The sequence below is a fragment of the Conger conger genome, chromosome 10 (genome assembly GCF_963514075.1).
Source record: "Conger conger chromosome 10, fConCon1.1, whole genome shotgun sequence".
NCBI classification, from domain to species: Eukaryota; Metazoa; Chordata; class Actinopteri; order Anguilliformes; family Congridae; genus Conger; species Conger conger.
The window spans coordinates 15,128,788-15,137,389 of record NC_083769.1 but is presented as its reverse complement, the minus strand read 5'-3'; the positions used below and the strand labels follow the sequence as shown (position 1 = coordinate 15,137,389).

Sequence of the window (8,602 nt, the reverse complement as noted above, 5' to 3'; positions counted from 1 at the left end):
AGGGAGAGGGAGGGAGGGAGAGGAGAGGGGGGGAGGGAGAGGGAGGGGAGGGAGGGAGGGAGGGAGGGAGAGAAAGGGATGGGAGGGGAGGGGAGAGGGGGAGGGGGAGGGAGAGAGGGAGGGAGGAGAGAGAGGGAGAGGGAGGGAGAGGGAGTGAGGGAGGAGAGGGGGAGAGGGAGGGGAGAGAGAGAGAGAGGGAGGGGGAGGGAGGGAGAGGAGGGGGGGGGAGGGAGAGGGAGGGGAGAGAGGGAGGGGAGAGAGGGAGAGGAGAGGGGAGAGAGGGAGGAGAGAGGGAGAGGAGAGGGGAGAGAGGGAGGGAGAGACGGAGGGGAGGGGGAGGGGAGGGGGAGGGGAGAGAGGGAGGGAGAGACGGAGGGGAGGGGGAGGGAGAGGGGGGGAGAGGGAGGGAGAGACGGAGGGGGAGTGGGAGAGGTAGGGGAGGGGGAGTGGGGGAGAGAGAGGGAGGGAGAGAGAGAGGGAGGGGGGAGGGTGGTCAAGGGGGGAGAGGGAGGGGAGAGGGAGGGAGAGAGAGAAAGAGAGGGAGGGGAGAGGGGGAGAGGGGGAGAGGGGGAGGGGGGGAGAGGGGGGGAGAGGGAGGGGAGAGGGAGGGGGAGAGGGGGAGAGGGAGGGGGAGAGGGGGGAGAGGGAGGGGAGAGGGAGGGGGAGAGGGAGGGGGATGGGGAGAGGGAGGGAGGGAGGGAGAGAGGGAGAGGAGAGGGGAGAGAGGGAGGGAGAGAGGGAGAGGAGAGGGGAGAGAGGGAGGGAGAGAGAGAGAAGAGAGGAGGGGAGAGGGGGAGAGGAGGGGAGAGGGGGAGAGGGAGGGGAGAGGGGGAGAGGGGGGGAGAGAGGGGGAGGGGGGGGAGAGAGGGGGAGAGGGGGGGAGAGGGGGAGAGGGAGGGGAGAGGGAGGGGGAGAGGGGGAGAGGGAGGGGGAGAGGGGGAGAGGGGGGGAGAGGGGAGAGGGAGGGGAGAGGGAGGGGGAGAGGGAGGGGAGAGGGAGGGGGAGAGGGAGGGGAGGGGGAGGGGAGAGAGGGAGGGAGAGACGGAGGGGAGGGGGAGGGGAGAGAGGGAGGGAGAGACGGAGGGGAGGGGGAGTGGGAGAGGTAGGGGAGGGGGAGTGGGGGAGAGAGAGGGAGGGAGAGAGGGAGAGGAGAGGGAGAGAGAGAGGGAGAGGAGAGAGGGAGGAGAGACGGAGGGGAGGGGGAGGGGAGAGAGGGAGGGAGAGACGGAGGGGAGGGGGAGGGGAGAGAGGGAGGGAGAGACGGAGGGGAGGGGGAGTGGGAGAGGTAGGGGAGGGGGAGTGGGGGAGAGAGAGGGAGGGAGAGAGAGAGGGAGGGGGGAGGGTGGTCGAGGGGGGAGAGGGAGGGAGAGGGAGGGAGAGAGAGAGAAAGAGAGGGAGGGAGAGAGGGGGAGAGGGAGGGGAGAGAAAGAGGGAGAGGGGGAGAGGGAGGGGAGGGAGAGAGAGAGAGAGGGAGGGGGAGAGAGGGAGGGGAGGGAGAGAAAGGGATGGGAGGGGAGGGGAGAGGGGGAGGGGAGGGGGAAGGAGAGAGGGAGGGAGGAAGGGAGAGAAAGGGATGGGAGGGGAGGGGAGAGGGGGAGGGGAGGGAGAGGGGGAGGGGGAGGGAGGGAGAGAGGGAGGGAGGAGAGAGAGAGAGAGGGAGGGAGAGGGAGTGAGGGAGGAGGAGAGGGGGAGAGGGAGAGGAAGGGAGGGGAGAGGGGGAGAGGGCGGAGAGGAGAGGGGGATGGGGAGAGGGAGGGGAGGGAGAGGAGAGGGAGGGAGGGAGGGGAGAGAGAGGGAGGGAGAGACGGAGGGGAGGGGGAGGGGGGGGGGAGAGGTAGGGGTAGGGGAGGGGGAGTGGGGGAGAGAGAGGGAGGGAGAGAGAGAGGGAGGGGGGAGGGTGGTCGAGGGGGGAGAGGGAGGGGAGAGGGAGGAGAGAGAAAGAGGGGGGGGAGAGGGAGGGGAGAGAAAGAGGGAGAGGGGGAGAGGGAGGGGGGGGAGAGAGGGAGAGGAGAGGAGAGGGAGGGAGGGGAGAGAGGGAGGGAGAGACGGAGGGGAGGGGGAGGGGAGAGAGGGAGGGAGAGACGGAGGGGAGGGGGAGGGGGAGTGGGAGAGGTAGGGGAGGGGGAGTGGGGAGAGAGAGGGAGGGAGAGAGAGAGGGAGGGGGGAGGGTGGTCGAGGGGGGAGAGGGAGGGGAGAGGGAGGGAGAGAGAAAGAGAGGGGGGGGAGAGGAGGGGGGAGAGGGAGGGGAGGGAGAGAGGGAGAGAGGGAGAGAGGGAGAGGGGAGAGAGGGAGAGAGGGGGGGAGAGAGGGAGGGGAGAGGGAGAGGAGAGGAGAGGGGAGGGGGAGGGAGAGAGAGAGGGAGGGAGAGACGGAGGGGAGGGGGAGGGGAGAGAGGGAGGGAGAGACGGAGGGAGGGGGAGTGGGAGAGGTAGGGGAGGGGGAGTGGGGGAGAGAGAGGGAGGGAGAGAGAGAGGGAGGGGGTGAGGGTGGTCGAGGGGGGAGAGGGAGGGGAGAGGGAGGGAGAGAGAGAGAAAGAGAGGGAGGGGAGGGGGGAGAGGGGGGGAGAGGGGGGGAGAGGGAGGGGAGAGAAAGAGGGAGAGGGGGAGAGGGGAGAGGGAGGGGAGAGAAGAGGGAGAGGGGGGAGGGAGGGGAGAGAGAGAGTGAGGGAGGGGAGGAGGGAGGGAGGGAGAGGAGAGGGGGGGGGAGGGAGGGGGAGAGGGAGGGGAGGGAGGGGGATGGGGAGAGGGAGGAGGGAGGGAGGGAGAGGAGAGGGGAGAGAGGGAGGGAGAGAGGGAGAGGAGAGGGGAGAGAGGGAGGGAGAGACGGAGGGGTAGGGGGAGGGGAGAGAGGGAGGGAGAGACGGAGGGGAGGGGGAGGGGAGAGAGGGAGGGAGAGACGGAGGGGAGGGGAGTGGGAGAGGTAGGGGAGGGAGGGAGGGAGAGGAGAGGGGGGGGAGGGAGAGGGAGGGGAGGGGAGGGAGGGAGGGAGGGAGGGAGAGAAAGGGATGGGAGGGGAGGGGAGAGGGAGGGAGGGAGAGGAGAGGGGGGGGGAGGGAGAGGGAGGGGAGGGAGGGTTGGGAGGGTGGGAGAGAAGGGTGGGGATGTGGTGAGGTGGTGTTTGTGTGAGTTGTTTGGTTTTGTATTTTGTTTTGTTGTATTGGTTGTTGGTAGTGTGTGGGTGGTTGGGGTTTGTTATGAGGGGAGGGGGGAGGGAGAGAGGGAGGGAGGAGAGAGAGAGAGAGAGGGGGAGAGGGAGGGGAGAGAGAGAGAGGGAGGGGGAGAGAGGGGGAGGGGAGGAGAGAGGAGAGGGGGGGGAGGGAGAGGGAGGGGAGAGAGGGAGGGAGGAGAGAGGGAGAGGAGAGGGGAGAGAGGAGGGAGAGACGGAGGGGAGGGGAGGGGAGGGGGAGGGAGAGAGGGAGGGAGAGACGGTGGGAGGGGGAGGGGAGAGAGGGAGGGAGAGACGGAGGGGGAGTGGGAGAGGTAGGGAGGGGGAGTGGGGGAGAGAGAGGAGGGAGAGAGAGAGGGAGGGGGGAGGGTGGAGGGTGGTCGAGGGGGGAGAGGGAGGGGAGAGGGAGGGAGAGAGAGAAAGAGAGGGAGGGGAGAGAGGGGGAGAGGGGAGAGGGAGGGGAGAGGGAGGGGAGGGAGGGGGATGGGGAGAGGGAGGGAGGGAGGGAGAGAGGGAGAGGAGAGGGGAGAGAGGGAGGGAGAGAGGGAGAGGAGAGGGGAGAGAGGGAGGGAGAGACGGAGGGGAGGGGGAGGGGATGAGAGGGAGGGAGAGACGGAGGGGAGGGGGAGGGGAGAGAGGGAGGAGAGACGGAGGGGAGGGGAGTGGGAGAGGTAGGGGAGGGGGAGTGGGGGAGAGAGAGGGAGGGAGAGAGAGAGGGAGGGGGGAGGGTGGTCGAGGGGGGAGAGGGAGGGGAGAGGGAGGGAGAGAGAGAAAGAGAGGAGGGGAGAGGGGGAGAGGGAGGGGAGAGGGGGAGAGGGAGGGGAGAGAAAGAGGGAGAGGGGGAGAGGAGAGGGAGGGAGAGAGAGAGAGAGGGAGGGGGAGAGAGGGAGGGAGGGAGGGAGAGGGATGGAGGGAGAGGAGAGGGGGGGGAGGGAGAGGGAGAGGGAGGGGAGGGAGAGAAAGGGATGGGAGGGGAGAGGGGGAGGGGAGGGAGGGAGGAGAGAGAGAGAGAGAGGGAGGGAGAGGGAGTGAGGGAGGAGGAGAGGGGGAGAGGGAGAGGAAGGGAGGGGAGAGGGGGGAGAGGGCGGAGAGGGGGATGGGGAGAGGGAGGGGGAGGGAGAGGAGAGGGAGGGAGGGAGGGGAGAGAGAGGGGAGGAGAGACGGAGGGGGAGGGGGGAGTGGGAGAGGTAGGGGAGGGGGAGTGGGGGAGAGAGAGGGAGGGAGAGAAAGAGGGAGGGGGGAGGGTTGGTCGAGGGGGGAGAGGGAGGGGGAGAGGGAGGGAGTGAGAAAGAGGGGGGAGGGGAGAGAAAGAGGGAGAGGGGGAGAGGGAGGGGAGGGAGAGAGGGAGAGGAGAGGGAGGGAGGGAGGGGAGAGAGGGAGGGAGAGACGGAGGGGAGAGGGGGAGGGAGAGAGAGACAGTGGGAGGGAAAGAGGGAGGGGGAGGGGGAGGGGAGAGGGGGAGGGAGAGAGAGACAGCGGGAGGGAGAAAGGGAGGCGAGAGAGAGGGGGAGAGGGGAGAGGGAGAGAAAGAGAGGGAGGGGAGAGGGAGAGAAGAGAGGGAGGGGAGAGGGGGAGAGGGAGGGGAGAGAAAGAGGGAGAGGGGAGAGGGAGGGGAGAGAGAGAGAGGGAGGGGGGAGAGGAGGGGAGGGAGAGGGGGAGGAGAGAGGGAGGGGGGGAGGGGGAGAGAGAGGGAGGAGAGAGAGGGAGAGGGAGAGGGGGAGGGGGCAGGGGGGGAGAGAGGGAGGGAGGAGAGAGAGAGCGAGGGAGGGAGGGAGGGAGAGCAAGAGGGAGAGGGGGAGAGAGGGAGGAAGGGAGAGGAGAGGGAGAGGGGGCGGGAGGGAGTGGAGAGGGGGGAGGGGGGAGAGGGGGATGAAGGGGAGAGGTTGAAAATCCAATACAAGGGTAAAAATAAGTGAAAAGTAACTTTCAGAAGACACAAGCAAGTTTAAAAAGCTTTAAACATCTTAAAAATGAGAACAATAAAGAAAATATGAGATTTAAACGCATAAAATATGAAAGATGTGTAAAATATGTATGATGTGTAAAATATGTGAGTGGAGCTCTCCTCTCTTCTCCTCCATCAGATGGCTGTCAGCTCACACTGGACCCCAACACAGCGCAGAGAAACCCTCCGTCTGTCTGAGGGGAACAGAGAGGTGACCTGTGTGAGAGAGATCCAGTCATATCCTGATCATCCAGAGAGATTTGAGCGCTGGGAGCAAGTGTTGTGTAGAGAGGGTGTGTCTGGACGCTGTTACTGGGAGGCTGAGTGGAGTGTGGGTGGGGTTTCTATAGCAGTGTCATATAAAGAGATCAGCAGGAAAGGGGGGGGTAATGCCTGTGGAATGGGATATAATAACAAGTCCTGGAGTTTGATCTGCTCTCCCTCCAGTTACTCTTTCAGTCACAATAATGTTCACACTGAAATCCCTGGTCCCTCCTCCTCCAGAATAGGAGTGTACCTGGATCACAGGGCAGGAACTCTGTCCTTCTACAGCGTCTCTGACACAATGACCCTCCTGCACAGAGTCCAGACCACATTCACTCAGCCCCTCTATCCTGGGTTTAGGGTTTGTTTAGGATCCTCTGTAAAACTGTGTGATCTGGGATGAGGCAGAGAGTGAAGGGAAGATCAAAGAGAGGGAAAAATACTGAAAATACTGAGAGAGAGAGAGCGAGAGCGAGAGAGCGAGAGCGAGAGCGAGAGAGAGAGAGAGCGAGAGAGAGTAAAATAGGTGAACAGAAAATTCTTTTTTTTATTTTTTATAAGTGCCTTCAGGGCACATCTCAATAGTCCAGAACAAAAAATTATTCCTTTTTCAAAAAGAGGAATAAAATTAAGCGGCCAAAAAATTAGGAACACCGGAAAGAAAATAAAAAATAAAAAATGTAAATAACAGAAATGTGGAATAAAAAATAACAGAAATGTGGAATAAAAAATAACAGAAATGTGGAATAAAAAATTGCAGAAATGTGGAATTCACGTGACCGCGTTGGTCCGCCGTTATCAGTGCCTGGGCCGTCCAATCCGCTCCTTTCCCTCAGAAGTCCCCCTTCTCCGCCTTGTCCCCGATCGGGCCTCCACACCATGGTAACCAGGTCTTATGGGTTCTGTTCTGTACATCGTGTGGGAAATGTTGGGCTGATGCCAATAAAGCCATTTGAATTTGAATTTGAGAGAGGGAGAGATGGGGAGAGGGAGAAAGAGGGAGGGGGGATAGAGAGGAGGGATAGAGAGAGAAGATATATACATGCTTATATGGGGAAGGGTTGTTGTTGTTTACTATGTGTGTGTTATGCTGGGGGGGTTGTTGTTGTTTTGACTGTAATGTTGTTTTTGTCAATGCTTTAATACACAATTCACTTCTCAGGCAAATAAAGCACATTTGAATCTTGAGAAAGAGGGAGGGGAGGGGAAATTAATTAAAATTCTTAATAAAATTTTTTATACAATGAAAAACTACATCCTGAATTATTTATTTGGGGAGGGGGGAGGGGGGAGAGGAGGAGGGAGGGGAGAGGGAGAGACAGTGGGAGGGAGGGGGTGGGGGAGGGAGGGGAGCGGGGGAGGGAGGGAGGGGAGAGGGGGTGGGGGAGGGAGGGAGGGGAGAGGGGGTGGGGGAGGGGAGGGGAGAGGGGGAGGGAGAGAGAAGGGAGGGAAAAGGGGGGAGAGAGAGGGAGGGAAAAGGGGAGAGAGAGAGGGAGGGAAAAGGGGAGAGAGAGAGGGAGGGGGGAGGGGAGAGAGAGCGCATTTGAATCTTGAGAAAGAGGGAGGGGAGGGGAAATTAATTCTGAATTAAAATTTTTATACAATGAAAAACTACATCCTGAATTATTTATTTAGGGAGGAGAGAGGGGGGGAGAAGGAGGGGAGAGAGGGGAGAGGGAGGGAGGAGAGGAAGGGAGGGGAGAGGAGAGGGGGAGGGAGAGAGGGGGAGGGGAGAGGGGAAGTGAGAAAGACAGTGGGAAGGAAAAGGAGGAGAGAGGGAGGGGAGAGGGAGAGAGAGACAGTGGGAGGGGAGAGGGAGGAGAGAGGGAGGGGAGAGCGGAAGGGAGGGAGGGGAGAGGGAAGGGAGGGAGGCGAGAGAGGAGGGGGGAGGGAAAGAGGGAGAGGGGAGAGAGAGGGAGGGAGAGGGAGAGAAAACGGGAAGGGAGAGAGGGAGGCAGGGGAGGGAGGGAGAGGGGGAGGGAGGGGAGAGGGAGAGAGAGAAGGGAGGGGGAGAGAGAGACAGTGGGAGGGACAAGGGGAGAGAGAGAGAGGGAGTGAGAGGGAGGGAGGGGAGAGGGAGAGAGAGAGGGAGGAGAGAGTGGAGGGAGGGGAGAGGGAGAGGGACGGGAGAGGAGAGGGGGAGGGGGAAAGAGGGAGGGGAGAGGGAGAGGGACGGGAGAGGAGAGGGGGGAGGGGAGATTCTATTTTACAATCTAAACCAGTCTTCCTCTGTGCTTTATAAATACCACCAAGAGATCCACCCCATTCCAAAGAGGACTGTTTCTCTGATTTACAGAGAGAAACTGTTCATTTTCACTCCCTGGGATATGTGCTGATATGTGGAGATTGAAATGCCAGAACAGGAAAAGAGGTTGATTTTATTAACTCCAATGGAAACACACACATATTTAGTCACACTCCTCTTAACCCATCACCAAATACAACGACCAGACAAAACAATGACAGTGTGGTCAACAAGAGTGGGAAACAGGTTCTGCAGCTCTGTAAAAGTCTAGGTCTGTTTATAGTGAATGGCCGGACCAGGGGAGACTCCCTGGGAAGGTTTACATATTGTTCACATTTAGGACAAGTGTGGTGGATTATGTCATCACTGACCTAGACCCCAGCTTCATCAGGGCATTCTGGTTAAACCACAGCTCCCTATATCTGATCATTGTCAGACTGTACTTTACCTGGACAGGACAGAGAAGCTGCTGAGCAGTTCACCTGCAGAGAAGATCTGTCCCCTAAAGCCCCCATAGAAATGGAGTGAAGCCAATATTCACACATTAAAACTACATTTGGAAAACCCAAAAATCTAAACATTATTGATACAGACACATTTTGGGATCTACACAAAAAGTTTAATGATCATAAGCCAGGACCAGCTATTCAAAATGGCACAATTTGGAAAAATGACTTCTCTATAAGGAAATCAAAATGGCAGACCTGACTCAGCACCAGATCAGGACCAAATGAAAATGACATGATTTGGAAAAAACAATAAAATCTAATCAAAATCCTCTAGACATCTGTATTAACAGAACTGAAATAGAGGATGAAATCAAAACCCTGAAGCAAAGAAAAACATGCGGCCCTGACAATAAAAAAGCCAAGAGAACAAAGACTGGAACCATTGTGATTTGCAGGAGGTGGAGACAGAGACACATTTTCTGCTGTCCTGTCCAAAATATCAGACAATTAGAACAGAATATTTCCCCAAATTTA

General features: G+C 60.0%; 1 pseudogene; it reads left to right on the top strand.

The window, feature by feature from the left end:
- Window positions 1-5,263: 5,263 nt before the first annotated feature.
- On the top strand, window positions 5,264-6,337 carry LOC133138132 (stonustoxin subunit beta-like; annotated as a pseudogene).
- The last annotated feature ends 2,265 nt before the right edge of the window (window positions 6,338-8,602 follow it).